This window comes from Lontra canadensis, unplaced genomic scaffold, assembly GCF_010015895.1.
Source record: "Lontra canadensis isolate GAN:19392208 unplaced genomic scaffold, GSC_riverotter_1.0 scaffold39, whole genome shotgun sequence".
In the NCBI taxonomy this organism is placed as follows: Eukaryota; Metazoa; Chordata; class Mammalia; order Carnivora; family Mustelidae; genus Lontra; species Lontra canadensis.
Window position 1 is genome coordinate 2,661,559 of NW_022631033.1, and position 19,510 is coordinate 2,681,068.

The window sequence follows — 19,510 nt, forward strand, 5'->3', positions numbered from 1 at the left end:
TAAATCCCTTTTCTCTATTTCACTGGTTCTCCCAGCCACCTCCATTCTGGCAATTACCATCTTGTTCTCTATAGTTAAGGGTCTGGGTTTTTTTGTTCATCTCTCTTTTTTCTTTCTTTATTTTTTAATTCCACACATAAGTGAAATCATATGGTATTTGTGTTGCTCTGCCTGACGTATTTCACTTTCCATGTTGTTGCAAATGGCAAGATCTCCTGCTTTTTTATGGCTGAATAATATTCCAACTAATATATATTGATAGAAGCTTGGCCTGCTTCCATAATTTGGCTGTTGTAAATAATTCTCCCATAAACATAAGTATGTATGCATCTTTTCAATTAGTGGTCTTATTTTCTTTGGACAAATAGTCAGTAGTGGAATTACTGGATCATAGGGTAGCTCTATTTTTATTTTGAGAAACTTCCACACTGTTTTCCAAAGTGGCTGCCCCAGTTCACATTCCTGCCAACAGTGTAAGAAGGTTCCTTCTTCTCCACATTCTCATCAACACCTGTTGTTTCTTGTGTTGTTGATTTTAGTCAATTCTGACAGGTGTGAGGTGGTATTTCCTTGTGCTTTTGATTTGCATTCCCCTGATGGTGATATTTTTGAGCATATTTCTATGTGTCTGTCGGCCATCTGTAGGTCTTCTTCAGAGAAGTAGTCAGGTCTTCTGACCATTTTAACTGGATTATTTGTGGGTTACATGGTGAGCTATAGAATCAGTAATGTTTTTAAAGACTGAAACTTTGTTAGAAGAGCTATCTCATGTCAAAGGAAATCAAATAAAATATAGTTTTTTGATCATAAATAGATTTTTTCCCTTTGTAATTTGGGATGAGAAATGCTTTTCTTGTCCCAAATCCTTGAGTTTCCTTCACTGAAATTCTAAGGGTTCCTTCAGTGTTTTTTAAGCTCTGTCATTGATCTGAGAAAGGCCTGGGCCTATGTCCTTCTGATTCAGATGATCAGGATTTAGGAGGGCAAAGATGGTAACTCCAACAAAAAGCTCTTTACCTGTAGAAAATGAAAAGAACATCAGGGCACTACGAAATCATGGAAATTGCACATCTAAAAATGTAATATATGTATGTACTATAGGTACATAGTCATTGTTTACACATTCACACACTTCTTTGGGACAAGGATCCAGAACTGTAATCAGATTTTTTTTTATATGACCCCTGGTTCCTGAACATGTAAGAATCAATGTCCTCAAGTGTGTAGTGACTTTTGTCTCTTGGAAACCAAGTTAATTAGTTTTTAGCATCTGAACACGCACATGCACTTTACTGTAAGCCTGTCCTTGCACAGAGCCTAGCTGGATTTTAATTAAACCCACATTTCTTCTTCCTTCGGGGAACAAGTGAGATTATATCTCCCACTTCCTGTCACATAGGTGCAGCCAACAGAAGGGAGTGGATGATGTGTGAAGCATGCCCTGCGTTGAAAATAACACAACCTCAAAACGTTAAGGAGTCAGGTCTCTGCATCACTGTTAGAGGAGAGCCTCTCGTTTGACCAGAAGACCGATTTTGGCCTTCACATGACCGGGATATAAATAAATTGACACATTTGTGTTAATTATTACCTTTGATTTTGCTAGCAGTGAGTTTTCCCTTAGCTGACAAAGTCTGGGCGGTCTGCAGTCCCGCTCTATGGCAGCTTTGCTGTATGGTGGAGGTGAGTAGTGCACACGTCTACCCACCAGACCAGCTGGCTGATTCAGGACTGGAAATTATTGCATGACGTCCGGCCAGTTCACTCGTATGTCTATCACATGACTGTTGCAAAGTGAAAACAGACCAAAGTAGCCTGAAGGGTAAACCTTTACATGGCAATGTTGTGTGGTTCAGGAGATGTTTGAGCTCGGCAGAGGGAATTTGCTTGCTGAAAAACGTGCATGAGGAGGAGGCACACTTGAGAACAAGAACAACAGAATCTGGAATTACTTCAGTATTTCTAGCTCTACTACAGGACTTGGTATTTTGACAGTGAGGTCCAGAGTCTCATGTTCTGCTGGACAGTAAGCTCTGGCTCAAAAACTAAATGGAGGGTCATATTTTTTATATGTGGTGTTTTCGCTGATAATTTTGAATGTTGTGATTCTATTCAATGACAATCTGGTACTTCACTTTTTGTTTTCAGTGGAAACATTGGGTGGAAAAAATCTAATTGTGCATTCAGGAAAGGAGTTATCTGTATGCTAGAAAACCAAGGGTAGTAACAACAGTACCGTAATTAAGATATAAGGAACATTTATGGATATTTACCCTAAAGATATAAACATAGTGATCTGAAGGGGCACGTGCACCTGAATGTCTATAGCAACAATGTCCACAATAGCCAAACTATGGAAAGAACCTAGATGTCCATCAACAGATGAATGGATAAAGAAGATGTGGTATATATACACAATGGAATACTATGCAGCCATCAAAAGAAATGAAATCGTGCCATTCGTGATGATATGTACAGAACTAGAAGGTATTATGTTTAGTGAAATAAGTCAATCAGAGAAAGACAACTATCATATGATCTCCCTGATATGAGGAAGTGGAGATACAACGTGGGGGGCTTGGGGGTAGGAAAAGAATAAATGAAACAAGATGGGATTGGGAGGGAGACAAACCATAAGAGACTCTTAATCTCACAAAACAAACTGAGGGTTGCTGGGGAGTGGAGGGGTTGGGAGAGGGTGGTTGGTTTATGGACATTGGGGAGGGTATATGCTATGGTGAGTGCTGTGAAGTGTGTAAGCCTGACGATTCACAGACCTGTACCCCTGGGGCTAATAATACATTATATGTTTATAAAAAATAATAAAAAACACAAAAATTAAAATTAAAAAATATAAATAATTGACAGAAAAAAATAAGGAACCTTTATATGGATATTGTTTGAATGATAATGACTAGAATGTGAGAGATGGAACAAAGATTGTGGAAACATGAAAAATTCTTTCTAAATAGTTTACCAAAATTATTCTTGATAGAGAGAAACTGAAAAAAAAAGTCATTCTGAATGACTCTACAAAAATCTCTATTCAGTTTAATGAAGAATTACAAGAATGAAAATGTAATAGGTGTTTCTGCATACCTAGTCTTCACGCTCACATTTATTTATACTCATTAATGTCAATTACTGTTCATAATTCACCATATTAAAACTGTCATTAGGTTCAATTTCACCCTTTTCTCTTGATGCTTGATGGCATGATTCTCTCTTTGAATGCACTCTCCTAGTACATTTCATTTTAAGCTCGCTAACCTAGGTTTCTAGAATTTATTTGACATAGGACACAGGTTTAATTGCAAAAGCTCACAGTCATATCTACCATTGCTAATAGTTGAGAGACCCAGTATCTCTATTTCACAGACAGGAAAGATCTATGTTTGTTTATACATAAATCTATAAGAAAACTCTCCCTGTAAAATGTATTATTTGTTAAATGTTAATGTAAGGGAGATTTTATTTGCATATATTTACAACATGTCTTGCAAAAAGAAAAATAACTGTCAATTTTTGGAACCACCAGGAATTAATAAACTCACAGGCAAGTCCTGTTTGGATGGGATGCCATGGTCGACGGCTGCATTTCCTCGCAGAAGTGAGAAGTGAGGAATGAAGACATTCCCCATAGTTATGTTTGGGGAAAACTGGCAAGGGAATCCTATGACTGTCTACATGTATTCTTCATGCAAACCAATGAGGAGTGGGTGGCTGAGGGCTGGTCTTCAGCACTAACCAGTCATTCAGTGAAACATGGGCTCCCAAATCCTTTTTACTTTTGGTTGTTTTTATATCTTGTCTTAAGATTTCTTTAAACTTCTTGAGTACAAAGTAATTATGTATGTGTATTATATACATAATGTGTATATATAATTTATATGTGTATATTCCATACACACACACACACACACACACACACACACAAACAGCCAACCCTAGATGAATTAAATGAGAACCATGGAACATCAGCTTAAAACAATATTACCAACTCCAGGTGATGAAGAATATGATATATTTTTTCTTCCACTCAGCTTAGGTAAACTGCTTGTTTATCCTTTCCCTTGGTAATGGGCATTATATCCTACATTTCCCACCAAAATCGCCAAGGAAGAGAGAATATCCTACCTGATATTCATGTGGGCATTTCCCATTTTTTTTAAATATTATCTTGTGCATTTGCTGCTCCCCATTAGAAAGTTACTAAGACATTCTAGGTAAGACCGTAGTGAGTGTGTTCTTGAGAGGTTCATATGGGATCGCTCTGAAGCTGTGTGTGGATATAACTTAAAGACACATATTTATTAATTTCAGTACACAAGTGCACTTGTCCTGGAAAGGCTGGACCACCGTAGGGCATTATAATTGTGTCCTTGGCTGTCACCACTACATGGTAGATTATATTCAACTTCTTTTGTCCTTTCCCTCCAGCACATTTTTCTCCCCCAAACTGAAGACATTCAGAAACACATTTTGATCAATCACTTTCTCCCATTTTAACGGAGCACAGACCCTTTCATATACATCAGGAAGAAGGTTTACCAGGTTTGTGTTTATGTACACAGTTAAAACATGAATGTACTCTCATCACAAAACTCAAGTAAGAAAGAAGCATGTAGCTTATAAGTGAAAGTGTCCCTTAATTGTTTAAGAGCCCTCTTGAGAATAACCCAATTCCATCCGTAAGGAAATCTGAGCTCTGATTGACACCCTTGTTGGGGAGTCCCTGACTGCGGTATTAACTTAATTCTGCAGGTTGCTATTTAGATTTGCCTAAAAGTGGGGACGTTACTTCATACCCTCCACCTGCCCAGGTCACAATATTTGGGTTGTTAGAAACTGACCATAGGACCTGTCATGCAGACATGGTTGACACAGTCCGTAAGTATTTTTAACCTCAGTTTTCCAGTTTTTACAACAAGGGTGGTATAATTTCCACCTCCTAGATTGCTGGGGAGAGCAAAGGGAAAGGTAGAGTTGAACACTGATTCTTATCTACAAACATACATAAAAATCACTATTCTGGGAAAGGCGCACAGGACTGTGTTGAGATCTTACGTCTGTACAAACCAACACTGTGCAGCACAGGCTGTTCAAGGGACCCACGATCTCTTCAGAGGCACTGATGGGTTACGCCAGAGTCAGGAAGAGGCTACTCATTGATCAAGGAAAACTAAACCAAGGGAGTTGAAATGTAGCAATTCCCAGGGGAAACCATCGTCTTCTGAGTGACGTCATTGTGATGACTCCCAAGTGGAGAACGTTCCCGTCAGTGTCTGAGCTCCCTGCATCAGGAATCACACACGCCGTGATTCAAGTCTTCCTTGCGGTTGCTCCCATGGTCGCCTGTGTTGCTACCATCCTGTCTTCTCCCTGGTCTAGATTTTGCTGATGGCAGTCAACTTGAAATCTGTGCTCCGTATCGTACTTCCCAAACATGCATGTTTGCTCCACGACTTACTTCCCAAAGACGCATGTTCCTGTAAAACGGCTCTCAGAATCTCCTCTGATCACCTCCAACCGCCCCTGAGCATATCTCCCAGGACTCGGAAGGAGTCTCACTCTTCCACCTCCATTAACTGGTCCAGACAAACAGACCTCTTCTGACAAAGCAGAATTCCAGTTTCTGTCTCAGTGAAATACCACAAAAATATCAGATCAGGACACGAGCTACGTATTCTTGACAATTCCTGTGTCTGTGAGTAAGCACGCTGATGGTCTCGCTCATACTGGGATTCAGAAAACAGGACATTTTCAACCAAGTGTTATTAAGGATGATTACTTTTTAGGAGATAAATGTCTTGTGATACATATGTGTAGCCCATCTGTGGCTCATTAAAAATGGTTTTCACCCCATGTTCCTAGTAAGACACTGTGGGGCCCGTAGGCCAGATGTAGGAAACAGGGCATTTGTTGGTGCACAAGCACACTCAAGATCTTGAAAATGTCACGTCTGGATGGGTCGTGCCCCTTCATCGTCCCCACGACCCTGCACGTTATGTCTCAGAAGCCAACAGTGGTGTCCGTGGCCCAGGAGCCTGTTCCCTAAATATGTCTGCAGCCCCAGTCTGGGACAGTTCGTGGAACCCCTGGGAGCAGCAGGACCTTGCGTCAGAAGGTCACTGCTGGAGGACACGGGAGGATCTTCCATGGGGAAAGCCGCGGTTGCCATGGGCGTCAGTGAGAATATCTGGCATCTGTCAGTACGAAAGCTCCTCTCTCTTCTCTGATCCTTTTCCCAGGGTCGGTCCTCCAGCTCCACGCAGCAAGCAGAGGGCTCCCTTTGCTGTGCCGAGTGCCCCATCACATACATGTTTTGTCTGCTTCCCTGCACTTACTCACTGACATGTGCAGTTGCTAGGAAGGGACACAGCACAAACCTTCAGCAAGTCAGAGGCAAGAAACGAAATCCTGGCCAGTGCTTACTAAGTGCCATCACCCTCCCTGCCCTTCCAGGGAGCCTTCTACCCCAGAGCATTGTTTGACAAGTGGGCGATCCCCTCATCAAGAGTTTTGGTTAATCACCCAACCTATGCTGCGTAACAGCTTCTTTCCCTGGAAATAATGGCGTACCTTGTAGTGAACTGGAGAACGCCTTTCAAGGCCTCATTATTTTCTGGGTAGTATTATGAACGCGGGCGGGGATTTTTACTACGTGTTATATGGGGGGCATGTTTATGAACGCTGTCAGTCGTTGGCGTCCTAACTGGTGTGACTTCCTGCGTAGTTATTAGCCACGTCACCTCTGCAGGAACAGAAACACGGTGCACGTCGGAGACTGCCAGACTCCTGTGTCGTCCGTGGTCCAGGAAAACGGAAACCACAAGAGCTGAGAAGGCTCACCCCAAGCCTCTCTCGTGAATCCCATGTTTGTGATTCTCACTTACTATAATGTCGTCTGGTTTACATTTTTTCTCGACATTTCAGGGCTCACATTTAGCAGCAATGATGGGGCCGCGTCCTCGGCAGGTCTAGAACACGGAAACGTCCCCTGAGTGTCCGCCCAAGCTCTCGAGGCTGGGTCCCGAGGAGAAGACAGCGACGTGTCTCTCTCATGTATCAGGCATTTGCAGAAGGCCCTGAAGTCCCCTGCAGGGGTACGGCTTTCCAGCATGTGCTTCTCAGGTCAGAGCTGCTTCTCTGGAGCGACCATCGTGTGACGCTCCTTAGTTTTATCCTGTAAGTTTGTTTGTGGAGCTGAAAGTTCTCCCCAATCCTTCCAATTCTGTGCTACCTAACAACACGCTTATGAATTTAAGATTTGTCTCACTCTCGGATTCTCCTTCATTTTCAAGTACTCATCAGTGAGAAGAAACCCGGTGTTACCACCATCGGTGAACACAGGACTCATCGAATGTCACCTTATGAAATACTTTCATAAAACTCATGATTTCCTTTGTGTCCACTGTGCATAGTACTCCCTCCTTTCCTACATTTTCGGAAATCTCTCAAATTCCCTAGCTGGCATACCATTATTACATTTTTCCTTGATGTTCCTACAATCGCCCACACTAGCAGGATTTAGTGAATATGGATCTTTCCCCCAGAGCTGAGAGACGTTACATCAAGAGGTGGAAAGCAGGAATCTGACCTGTGTGCCTCACCATGGGGTAACCCCCACCCAGGCTGCTGCTTAGACGATGCCCCCACCAGGGCAGTAAAATCCAGGCCTCAAGGCCCCCACAGGGGAAGCAAACGCCCTTCACCTCATCCTGGTCTCCTCCCCCAGCTTCCTTACCCCCCTTGTAGACATCGTCCCCTCCGCACCCACAGAGGATCCTTTGGTACATGTTTAAAATCCTTTTTACTTTTGTGTAGTGGGGAGGTTTTAAAAACAGATCCCTAAAAACTGTGCAGTGTCGTGCCCATGACAGACTGGTCAAAAATCAGGGCTAAGAGGACAGGATACCTGGGATGGAAAACTGCTGCCTCCACAGAAGAGCTGGGAGATTCTTGAGCTGGTGGCCCCGTCTGAAAGTGAGCATCCTACGAATGGCCCCTCCACGGAAGGGTGTCACCGATCAGCGACTTCATGCAGTCAGGTGCTTAAAAGCTTCCCGCATACCGCGTACCTGGCGTGACCTACTGGTTTTGTTACTGACATTTATTAATATTAGCCATTTTCCCCTAAAGGATTGACCTGCCTTTGACCTCGGTGTCACTATGTGTCTGCACGGCCTTGGCTCCGCTTTCTTCACGCACCCGGGATGAGCCTCGTGAATTCCTTTTCCGCCCATTCCCCCCTGACCCACCACAGCTTCCCCACCCACAGCTGATTTGAAATTACCCTGAAGATTTAGGAAGAACAAAACTTCTTTTAAACGTGCTTCTCTGCTGTCCTCTCAGGAATGTGCTTGTATGGCTTTAGATTTTCCCAACTCAGAAGCCTGGTATGGTACTAGTTTCGTGACATCAAGAAGGATACTTCCTACTTTAAATATCAGTGTCCTTGTCAGATGAGCGGTGAAAGTATGCTGCTGTATGGTCAAAGAACCCAATGTTTGCATATTTTATCATCGTGCACATCGCATAGACCATGTTGGAGAAATATCAGATCACTTTCGCCAGAGTATCAAACACGGCCATGTCTTGGAGTGATTTCAGGATTTTAATAATAGTTTTGGAAATCAAAATTATACCCTTCGTCTGCTTAAAGATACTGGAAATTAATCAAGGAGAACATTAGATTTTTAAAGTCAGTGAGTTTTAATATTAACGTTGAAGGGAATCATATAAAGTTTCTAATGCAACTCTTCCTGATGTACAAAGAAAGTGAAATTTTTCATTTCATAAAAAGCACTAAAGTAAATGTCACAGGAGTAGGTGTGCTGTGCTGCATCATGATGCCAGCAACGCAGGTTTACTTTCTGAAAACAAGAGAGAGAAACTTGTGTTAATTGAATGCCTACTTTGCGCCCAGCTCTGTCTTTGCATTCCCCCAGCATTTTATTCTTCCTGATTTCTACACGCTACCACCCACCGCCTTTCCTAGCTTCTATATGAAGCCAAATCTACCAGTTTCGTAGACTTTGTAACTATAAAGGCAGAATTTTAGACACTTCTAAGTCATACAAAACGCAAATTAGATACCCCTCCACATACACAAAAATGGTTAAAATTGGGAAAAGAAGAAACAGAAATTGAGATAAACTGCCTGAAAGTGGCAGTCGCTGGTATGCGGACACATGATTTATTGAAATGAAAAACGATACAGCTACTTTGGGAAAATGTTTTAGCTGTTTCTTATAAACATAATTTATCATGCAATCCAGTAATCACACTCCTCGGTATTTACCCGAGAGAACTGAAAACATCTTACCACGGAAAATAGCCCAAACCTGGATGCTCACAGCATCTTTTTCCCAGGGACCAGAAATCTTCCATAACCCAACAGTCATCCCATGCGGAAAAGATGGATCGCGTGCATCCACATGGAGTACTACTTGGGAGGGGAAAAGGAGCGGATTCCTAGCACGTGGGCACGCGATGGACTGCGGACCGACAGGGCCTGCCGGCGTGTGCACCTCCCATGGCTGCTGTCACATGTGGCGTGAACTCGGTGCACACGAGATCATCTTATGCTCTTAGCTCTATAGGCCAGAAGACCCGCATTGATCCCTCGAGGCTGGAGTAGGTGTCATCCAGGCTGTGCTTTCAGCAAAGGCTTTGGAGGGGAGTCTGAGTTCTTGCCTTTCACTGTTTCTGTGGTTGCTGCCTGGCGCCCTAGATGTGACGCCCCGTCCCCACTCAAGGAACATCACAGAGCATCTCGTGTGTCTTGACAGGCCGACTTCTTCTCTACAGTCAATGCTCGGTGCTGCCTCTTCCGGGCACACTTGTGTCCACAGTAGGAGCCACTGGGGAAGGCAAGACGTTCGCCCCATCTGAGGACCCTTAACCGAATCACACAGGCCAAGCCCCATCGGCCCCACAGGGTAGTGGCCACGGGTTCAACGTTTGAGGATCTGGACATCTCTCGGGGCCACGTTTCAGCTGACATCACGAAGCAGCAACGCCAGACCCTAAAGGCTACATGCTTGATGTTTGGGTTTACGTGACCCTCTGCGGAGGGCGACACTTGTCCTCTTTAGAAAGCGCCGTAAATGGGACATGAAGGGCACGAGCGTTTTCACTTTCTTCAACCATTCACATATTTTAAAAGAGGGAGACAAGGTTTGCTGTGATCAGCGTGAAGAAAGCAGGCCACTTGGGTTGAATACAACGTTGGTTCGCTCACAGTCCGCACCGGACCCAAAGCTGCGGAGCGGGTTGGAAAAGCGTCAAAACCGGGTACAACACAACACATGAGCGCATTCTCCCGGAAGGACGCGCGGAAGATCCAGCTGCCTGGGTGTTGCCGGATCATGTCTTCCTGCCTTTCTCCCAAATCACTGCTTTCCTCGATTGCAAGTCTTTTTAGCGCCAAGCTTGCGATGAAGGAGACAAGGATTTTCTTCCGAGAGTTTCACCGACAATTAGCTGGGTGGTTTAAAAACTAACCAAGTGTGCGTGTCTGTGTGTGTGTGTGTCTGCATGCGTGTGTGTTCCTGTGTGCATGTGGGTGTGTACATTGAAGCTTTAATCTGTTTTCAGTGAGATTCTAAATGGGCCTTTCAAATGACTATCATTTTTTCTCAAGTGTTTAGAAACAACAGATTCAAAAACTGTGCTCTGAGCTCCTCTGCCGTTCAGCATGGCCTGACACTGTAGACTCAGCTTCCATGGCCCAGGGGGTGGGGTCCGTCCCCCTCCCGCATGACATCCTGTTGGGAAAACCCGTAATTAAGCAAATGATTAGGCATGAATTGTTTCCTGCCTGTGAAACACTCTATTGGGTGCAGAGTCCAAGCTACAAACTCTACATGAGTTACATTTAAACCTCACGGTAAGAGGAGGTCCCGGCCATCTCCCACCCCCGCAATTCACAGGTAAGCTACGAGGAGCCCACGGTCCCCTGAAGGTCACGTCAGACGCAAGATTGTTCCCAAGGAGGGAGGGGGTGCCCCCCACCTTCCCTAGTTTTAAGGAACGTTTGCCTTCAATTTTTTAGTTCTCTTCTTTTCTACATCCAAACCAATATTTTCCTTTAAATTTCAATCTGTAACTGTGAGTGCCGTTGCACTTAGAAGTTTGGGGTACTGCAACGCAGTGTGAGAGGTCTTTTGTTATATGTTCACATATTTTGGACAGAATCATGAAGAATGGAATCTGGTTAGAAAACAGGTGCCCAGTACTTTCATTTGATTCAAGTACACTGTGCGTGTGTTGGGGGGGTGGTGCACAGCCCTCACTGGTTAAAAAAGATGTATATGTTTATCACTTTATTCTGCTGAACAATGAAAAATGAATAAAGGAGACATTAGTGGAAATCGATAGCTTTTTGGGAAGCATCAGGTGAATTTATCTGCCTCTTGAATATATGGGCTTGTTCTCTGCGTGCACACTGTTTACGATCACATATGGATGTAAAAATACCAGCAGAAAGAAACCATCATTTTTAAGTCTCTGAATTTAGAAAGCTAAGAAAAAAAATAGGAAAATAAATAATTTTTATCCAACAGTAAGAAAATAACAAATTAGATAAGATAGGTATGATTTAGTTTAATTGGGACACTATTGCAATGGATGAACAAAATCTCCTCTGATCTATATCGTGTCCCTTTGGTTTAGAAGGACGAACTGGAACCCCGGCATAGCCATGACCTAGACACCTGTTGGAGGGACGAGTCGCAGTGGAGGGCTGAAATGTGTGTGTGGGGGAGTTAACATTGGCAGGGGCTGAGCTCGGCACTCTGAGAAGTCACTGTTCACCGGCCACTCAAATAACACAGTTTTAGGGGCTGGAAGTCTGGGTTCAGCTGCAGGAGTGCTGGGTTCTCCTGAGGGCATCTTGCTGGTTGAGGGAGGGTTGCTTTCTCATGGGGTCTTCACACGGTAGAAGAGCACTGGCCAGCTTGCCTGCCTCATCTGATTCAGGAATGATCCCCTAAGGAGGGCCCCACTTCATGACCTTGCTACCTCCTGACGTGTTGAAGGTTAGGTCTCAAAATGTAAATTCTGGGGACACAGACATCCAGTCCATTGTGTATAGAGCAGGACCCGTGGATGCAATGCTGGCCGGCATTTTCACCAACATGAACCCACACTGGGAAGACATTGGTATTTTGTGAAAATATGGGCCACAGATCTCTTCTATCACTTCTGGTAACTTTCTCAATGCAAAAAGTATCCACTAAATGCCTTTCTACTCCAGTGTTGCATAGTTATGTAGACGGAGACAGATTCCTACATGAGATGGTCCCACAAAATGGATGCATTGTGTATTAATTACAGAACGAGTTTTTCTATTTTATTGACATGACAAAGACAGTTGGAAACACAGAGTCAATGCCGTAAGAGCTGTAGATGACAAGGGTGATCTCATGCCAATGGATTAATAAGAAAAATCAATCAGGGGCACCTGGGTGGCTCAGTGGGTTAAGCCTCTGCCTTCGGCTTAGGTCATGATCTCAGAGTCCTGGGATTGAGCCCCGCATCAGGCTCTCTGCTCAGCATGGAGCCTGCTTCTCCCTCTCTCTGTCTGTCTCTCTGCCTACTTGTGATCTCTCTCTGTCAAATAATAAACAAATAAAATCTGTTTAAAAAAAGGAAAAAAAAAAGAAAAATCAAACAGTAAATCTTTCTCTGAGTGAGATGCGTGTTTATCGGGTGCAGGTGAACGTGGTGTGTTTGTGTGTTTGTACGTTTGCATGTGGGTTTTTGAGAGAGAGTGGGAGAGGCAGAGCTGAAGGACAAGCACATCCGCGAATCATTGCCAAATTAAAAAAGAAGAAAAAGAAAGAAAAAAACCCCTCAGTACTCCTTATTAAAGAACGTCAGGTCGCTTGGAAGAATGTCGTCCGGATTCAAGCTAGCCGTCAGCGTTAACTAAGCAAATGTCAATACTCAGACGTAAATGAAGGACAGTTAAAACTATTAAAACAGTCCTAAATGCTAGAAACCAAAGGCATTTACACAAAAGAAAATAAGAACAATGAACAGCAAGAGTCTAAAAGCGTCAAGAAATGGAGAAGACGGCACATCCGCAAACGTCAGAACTCCGGAAACTCCACGCTGCTCCAGGTAAGGGGAACGCGCCGGCCGTCAGCCCTGGGAAGGAGCGGGAGGGTCAGGATCGATTTCCTTGTCGTGTCTTCCAGCTTCGGCACGCTGCTGGCACCGCGTTCCCCCAGACGAGGCTGAACTGAACACGGCGCACCCCGTTCTACTGTGCTTTGCCGACATCGGGGCTTTCCGCAAATTGACCATCTCTGGCAACCCTTCTTCGGGGGAGTGCGCGGGCACCAGTCTCCCCGCGGCACCTGCTCACTGCATGTCTGCGTCCTTCTACCTGATCCTGCACACACGTGTGCCACCGCCCGCCCCCACCCCTCACTCACACTGAGGCCTCGGAGTTTTGTCAGAATACACAGTGCGGTAGGGAGGGGTGGGGTCCTCTCTCGTCGCTTCCATCCTTCATCTGGGGAAAAACAAGAAAAACAAATATTAAGTGTGTGCAGTAACTTGAAGAGAATTTTTTGTGTGGCTGAAATTCCTAGTGAATTTTGCTTAAAAAAAAAAAAAGTTCAATGGATGAAACTATGGGCAATAATACACAATTCAAGGCAAGACGGGCCTGAATTAACCTCGTCCGTGACCCCGTCTCTCTTCAGAGATGGACCTTTTCTCAGTTCTTTTTACTGCAAGAAAGGAACCTTCAAGTAGACACGATTGTTTAGAAAAGCCCGTTGAAAAGTGACTATATCACAATGCAGTTGCTTGGAAGTTTTACATGTGAGGACGTTCTTTATTTCCCGCCTGCGGCTTTTATGACAGGAGTGGTCTTCAAAGGTTAAACCGATGAATGACAGTGACTTTCATCTGCAAATTAGATCAGTAAATTGACCCTTTGTTTTGTCCTTGTACAGAATTTGAGTCAAACAAATGAATTGTCTGTTACCTTTTGCTTTGTTTGAGGGACTAGGGCCATATGGAAGAGGGATTGTGGATCTATGTTCTACAGGGGACGAGGTTCCCCTCCAGGAGCCACGGGCCACAGCTACCGGCACACGGGGACGTGGCTCAGAGACTGTTCCCCTCCCCAAGCTTCCGGGCTCATCCCAGTGAGGAGGCCATGACACTCATGGCACCTGCTGGGTCCCTCGCTAATGCAGACAATCATTCTCCTGGTGGGGAGAACCAGGTCTCCCTCACCTCACGGGCAGGGCTGGCAGGGGTAGGAGGTTGGAAGAGGGAAAGTCCAGGTTGAACCCTACTGTGTCACGTATCAGATTATTTGTCCTTCAGCCCTGGAGTTTGCTTTTGTATTAAATGGGATTAAATGTTGATCTTCCTTCTGTGGTGAGGGTCCAGTGAGCCAGGCTGTTGGGGGAATGAGGACACTTTGAATCCCAAGACAGAAAATAGTGACCACGTGCTGTTCATTGAAGAGGTGAACTCGTCCTTTGATCGGACTGGAAGAGCCAGGGATGGGCTGCGTTTGACAGGCACGGATGCGGACCATGGTATGACATTTGCTTGTTCTGTTTCTTGACCTCCTGAGACCAGCACTTCTCATGCATCAGTTAGTCCCGGAATCAGCTGGATATCTGGGTACGGTGGAGCCGACACCTGGGGTGCAGGTGCCTGCAGGGCTGGGCTTCTGCATCTCTAACAAGCCCAAGTGTCAGCCCCAATGCCAGTGCCTGGATCGCCCTCCCTGTAGCATTGACCCCAGGGCTAATGAGGATGCCAGACACTACCCCCAGGGTCTACTGAGCCTTGGATCTGTAACCCATCCCAAAGAAACAGGGAAGGATAAGCAAGCTTTGTCAGGAGTGTTTCATAAGGGCTGGCTGGTTGGGGATGGGTCTTGTCTCCATCCTGCGGAGGGCGCCATGCCGGGCATGAGGGGTCAGCCCCACTGACCACCTGGGTGGGGGGCAGAGGCAGCTTCCCAGAGGGGAGACCCATGGGAGTCAGACACCTCTTTCCTGCAACGAATAAGGCAGGTCCCCACACGAGGGCCTGGAAGGGATTCATCCCTTGTGCCCAGACTCCTGTATCCTCAGCATCTCAAGCTGTCCTGGCACAGACACCAGTTCGATGAATGAGTGATTATACCTTTTAAAGCATCTGGATGCAAAATAAGGATTTATCAGGAGCGATAGAGAAGGGAGTTATTGACAGGGACAGAATGTGCAGACGGCAACAAAATGTGGAAGATTCATCTTGGGAGAAATCCTCTGAAACGGTCAGAGCCAAGGCTCATGACAGAACTTGGGGAATTATTAACACGCCCCTTCCTCATTCAGTGGCAGCCAACAATGTCAGCTGCTGTGTATAAGGAAATGGGGAAATTCATGGAGTGTAAGCCGTGGCGCACCGGGCACATTTTCATGTTCGTATTAACCTGCAGTAAATTGGGTATTTCAAACAATGATGACCCGCAGCAGTGACAAGAAGCCAGGAGGCCCTTCCCCAGGAAGGCAGAGAAGGGGGAGGGGACCAGACACCATGCTGGGGCCCTGGGGAGTGAGCAGGGACAGGTCAGAAGGGTTTCAAGAAGAAAACGCTCCGCAAGGAGAGCGCGCTGGTCACTGCTGGTGGCTCCGGAGAGCCGAGACAGAGCAAGCTTTGCAAAGGCAGAGGGAGGTCCAGACTGGGTCCAGAGGGGCATCCCGTCGTGAGGAGAGGGTCGGTACCCCGGAGCTGGGTGAGGGAGCTTCTCTCTGCTGTTTGATTCCCGCTGTGCCTGGGGAAGGCCCGGAGAGTGTGGTGTTGCCTCTAGATTGTGAGTTCCTTTCTCGGACATCCTGAATGAAGGCACTTCCGAGGAACCGAATGCACAAGAAGCAGGAGATCTTTCGTGAACACGTTGTGCCTGTGCGCAGCATCCAGGAATCCCGCGTTCCTGAGCGATCCCAGTCAAAGCTTCAGGCCTTGTCTTATACTTAGAAGCATCCCAGGACAATCTCACCGCCAGGAGCGAAATATTTGGTTCTTTTCAGGAGGTGTAGACCAGAGAAACGGCGTCAGGGTCCAGGGTCAGGTAGGAGAACGGTACTCTTGTCGGACCTTCAACACCAGAGGACAAGTGACACAGGACTGGGGCGGGGCAGCAAGGTCCCAGGCTCTATGCAACAAGAAAAAACATCCCTCCCAGGCTGTGGCTTGTTACTGACCCCTCAGAAACCAAACCAGAGCATCGCTCAGTTATGAAAATCACTACCCATTTCCACGTTTTCTGCTGATTTGGCGCACGGCTTAACCAGCAGTTAGTGCAGGATGGTGTTAGAAGTTCACCGGGATGCTGGTACTTTGCAGGTTATTTTTTAAACCATCACATCTCAGAGTATGATATTCTCACAGGATGCTGGACCTGGGGCTGTGGGGGTGTCCCCGATGGGGTCCCACTGGGCGTGCGAGGACCCACACGGGTGTGCAGCCACTCACTGTCTGGAAAACACTGAATTATCTCCTGTAATGTTTACAACAACCCTTTGAAGTAGGGGTTTTTATTCCCATTTGATAAGTAATCAAACCGCATTCCACTTTTTGCTCTGTTTTGTTTTTTAACTTAGTTTTCTAGTGTGGCAGCCACTGTCAGTCACCTGGAGCCAGGCTCTCCGTCATGGCAAGCTGTGGTCAGTTCTTAACTATCAGTTAGCAACTCAGGGTGTGTTCACTGACCAACGAAGAAAGAGAACAAGGTGGAAATTTAGACAAGGACCGTCCAATGGGGGCATGAAAATGCAGATTTTGTGCGAGCTGGTGAGCTCTGGCATGGGCTGCACAAGCCTGGGTGGGCGACAGTGACGTTTCGTAAGCTCTCAGGAGAGACGTTCCTGTTTGCAGGGAGACATGCCCAGGCGGGCTTATGGCACCCAGCCTTCAGCAGGACACGGACGCAGGACTCGGGGACCCGTCGCACTCTGGAGAGGCACGGGGTGGAAGCGGCGGGGTAAAGCGGTGCAAGGCTCGGGACTGGGAGCTCCGACAGCCACTGACGGATGGCAGAAGTCCGGCTGCCCAACTGCGGGCTCTGGAGACAGGCAGCCCTCACTGACCTGTGGAGAAAGTGCTGACTTTCTATTTGCTCCTTGTTTGTCAATTTGACTAAATGGAAGACAAGTTAGCATTTCCTGAGCCTAGTGAAAGCCACGATTCTGGGTGAGAATGTCACAAAGGAGACGCAAAGAGTGATTTGCGAGGCAGACACTGGAGAAAGACGTGGAGAATCGGAGGATGGTTTCAGGAGCGGGTGGTCTTCGTGCCCGTAGCTCGGCAAGGGCGCTCACTGACCGACCTTCCGTGGGGCACATGCTCGGCCTTTTTTGTTGGAAACTAATTCTGTGAGGGAACCAGCTTTGTCTCTAGGGAGATCCCAGAACCGCGACAGCAGGTAAAGCTTGGTACAAATTAAATGATTGATAAATATCGTATGAATGAAAGCCGCTGCTCTCAGGTTTGCTGTCATTGAATAATATATCTCACACTATTGTAGTGAGATGTATTACTATAGTATTACTACTATTGTAGTAAGCCCCGGGGAGGGGCTTACCCAAGGAGGAGCCGGAGAGCTCAGGTCGTGTGTGCGAGACAATGCCTCATCATGTTTTGTTTAGGGGCTTTGTGACTTGGAGGAGACCCCATTGTCCTGTGGGAGGTAACGTCTTCGATCAGAGGAGGGGCCGCACTTCATGGACCAGGTTTTGATGTGGCAGTGATGCCTCCAGCAGAGTCCAGGGACCCACAGGGGGTCCCACAGGACCGGCCCGGGGGTCCCTGGCTGCGCACAGCATAGAAATCAAACGCAAGCCGGCAGGAGGCGGACGCAGAGCTGCTGAAGGTGTAGAGAGAGCGCAGGCGCGGACAGAGCATCTGGGAGCCTCAGGAGAGAGTCTCGTCTTTGCTCGAGGATTGTGGTCTGGTGTCCGTGTCCTCTCAGGCATCCGGGAACCTGTTGGGACAACGACGAGGGCCCAGGTGACTGTCGTAAGTCAGTTCTCCGTCTCCCTTGGAGCCGGGCGGCCGTGGTGTTGAGATCGTGGTCGGGGTCTGGAACACGCATGGGACGGCTCCGCCCTGCGTTCTCTCCTGGTCCCTCCTTACGTGTTTCCTATTCTAGAGACATCGTTCACGCCTTGTCCCTTACAAGGAGGTCACACACTGTTTGCATTCGGAGGCATGTGTAAGGTGGTGGGACCCGGGTAACGGAGCAGGAATGGAAGCAGGAAGAGGGGCAAACGGCAGAGTTTACGGAGTCCCTCAGTCTCCCTGTCTCGGTGGGAAGAGACGTTCCCGCCTAGTTGCTGGGCTGGTGATGGTGAGGGGTCAAACGAAGGTTGTGCTCACGCAGGACGCTGTACCGTCTGTGGTTCCGATGATCTCAGTTATGCAGAAAAGAGAAGGAGCTACCTGGGAAGATGAACAGTTTCTACTCCCTGAAAAGGGTCTTCTGTGGCTGAGCAGAGGAGCCCCAGTGTTCCTGGTGGGAAGCCTGTGCCTATGTCCCCACCAGGGACGTGTCTGCTGGTGTCCTGGATGCACGTTCCTGAGCAGCCTGGTTCGGAAGGTCCGCTCAGCCGTTGGAGGCTGCATTCCACAGACTCCCGACTCTCTCCGCTTGCAGTCGTCCCTCACACTGGATGAGGCGGGGGCCTTGACGGCTGGCCGGCCAGGTCCCTCCGTGTCAGGCTGCCTGGTAGTCAGCACGGGGTCACTGTCCGTAGGCTGACAAGGGAGTGAGGTCACGTTCAACTGCTGTCCGGAACGGACTCCGTCGTGAGCCCGCGCTCTGTGTGTGCAGTCTGTTTACTCTCAAATACCCAAACCTCCGCCCCAAAACGAAGCCCCCCTTTATGTCCAGCAGCGGGATTCCTGCTCCCCCAGCGCTGGGGCCAGTGACCCGTGCTTTCCCCCGGGGCCGGGAAGCCTGGTTGCGCAGCAGACCCGAGGGAAGGGGAACAACAGCTTGAAGGCTTTGGCTGTACAAGTCCGAAGCCCTCGGATTTCAGGGGGAGAATCGGGGACCCCTCCTGAAGTAAACGTAGCAAATGTTTAATTTGCCTTCAGAGGAAGTAACACGTGAAGGTTGCAAGTCGTGGCCAACGATGGCATTGTCAGAAGTCACCCAAAGTCTCAACAAACAGACTCCTCCTGGGTCGGGTCATCCTGAGTCGTTTAGGAGATGAACATGTGAACCCAAAGAGACCTTGCTTTCTTCTTTCTTTCTTTCTTTCTTTCTTTCTTCCTTCCTTCCTTCCTTTCTTTCTCTCTTTTTTTTTTGTACCACATAGTATTTTACAAATCATTTTTCCCCCCAAACATCTATTTTCTAGAGGTTTGTTAAAGAGTCCTGGGAGACTCTGCTGGTGCCGGGACTGCAGCCACTCGAGCCAAGAACAGTCTGGCCGTTTGGACTCAGCACACGTTACCCCGCTCACTGGGGTGCCGGCCA